This window comes from Pediculus humanus, genomic scaffold, assembly GCF_000006295.1.
Source record: "Pediculus humanus corporis 1103172108296 genomic scaffold, whole genome shotgun sequence".
Classification (NCBI taxonomy): Eukaryota; Metazoa; Arthropoda; class Insecta; order Psocodea; family Pediculidae; genus Pediculus; species Pediculus humanus.
In genome coordinates, this window is record NW_002987865.1 from 118,471 (window position 1) to 120,112 (window position 1,642).

Below are 1,642 nucleotides of genomic sequence, written 5' to 3' on the forward strand. Positions count from 1 at the left end.
ATACATATTTTATAATTAATAATTTTTTTTTTGTATTTGGATCAAGTATTATCATTTTCAAAAGTTGCCTTATAAAAACACCCATAAAACTTTTGAAGGTCATTGTACTTAGCCAAAGAAAATTTAATCAATAAGGGGGGTTATTAATTAGTTTATTTGTATATTTTGAAAGGATATAATTTTGTATCAAATTTATTATTATCATTATTATTATTATTTTTTTATAATTATTGTTTATTATTATTACGTTTTTTTTTTTTTTTTTTTTATATTTAGGGGACAAGTAGGGGGGAAATTGTATTATTATTATTATAATTATAATTTTTTTTTTTTTTTTGTGTCATTTGAGAGACACCCAAACGGAAAAGTTTAAAAAAAAAAAAAGGAAAAAAAAAATTGTATTTTATCTGTATAACTGAGTATTTATTTTTGATTTGGTTGATTGTCTAAATTTGTTAAAAACTGCACTCAAGTTTTTTGCAATTAACTGCGTGTAAATAATAATAATAAAAAAAAAAATTTTTTTTTTTTAATATCATTTAATTAGCATTTTGTATTTTTTTTTTTGTTTTTTCTTTCTTCTTCTTTACACATCCTCTTATTTTATCACACGTTATTATTATTATTATTATTATTAATTTTTTTCCACAGTGCGTAATTATATATAAAAATAAAAAAAAGAATAACGATCGCCATAAAAATTTATCATTATTATTATTTAAATAAGTACGAAGGTAAAAGAGGATTTAATTTTATTTCTGTATAGGAAGTTAAATAAAAGTAAATCCAATAAGTGTCATCATCATCATCATCATCATCATCATCATCATCGTCATTATTATTATCATCATGCGGAAATTTATCTGCCAGTTTTTTTTTTTTATTTACAAATTATAGGCATCGACGAATTTTTGTAATAAAAATTTATATACAAATGCATTAAAGTTTTTTTTTAAAAAATAATAATAATAATTTTTAGTAACAAACAAAACAAGGTTTTCGGGGGTGGGGAGGAGGAAGAGGAGGGGAGGGAAATTTTTTCGACAGAATTTAAACCAGACAACACAAAAAAAAAAAAAAATTGAAACGAGCCAAAGATTATGTGGGACAATGTAAATTATATTGAATTATGTATATCCTTAGTTATCTGACGTTAAACAATTTATTTAAACAAATTGTCCGAAACATTGACTGACTCCCGTATATATATATATAAATTGTTTAATCGGGGGACCGTCCGTCTCCCATTTATTATTATTATTATTATTAACAATTATTTTAAATACTTATTTCATTGATTAATTATAATAATAATAAAAATAATAATAAACGATAATTATGATCCTAATAATCGATCGATACGTTTAAAAAAAATGGAGGGAAAAACATAAACAAACAAAACAAATATGGCGGACATTGTTTTTCAATCAGACGACGGACACGTTGGTAAATATTAATTTTTTTTTTTTTTGTAGTTAAAATAAAAACTCCCGAATTTTTTAATTTATTTTTTTAAAAAATTTTGGGTAATAAAATAAATTTTTAAAAAATTTTTGTTAAAATTATAATAATAATAATAAAAAATTACATTAAAATTACTTTTGGCAAAAGTAGTAATAAAAATTAAAATAAAAATAAAAAT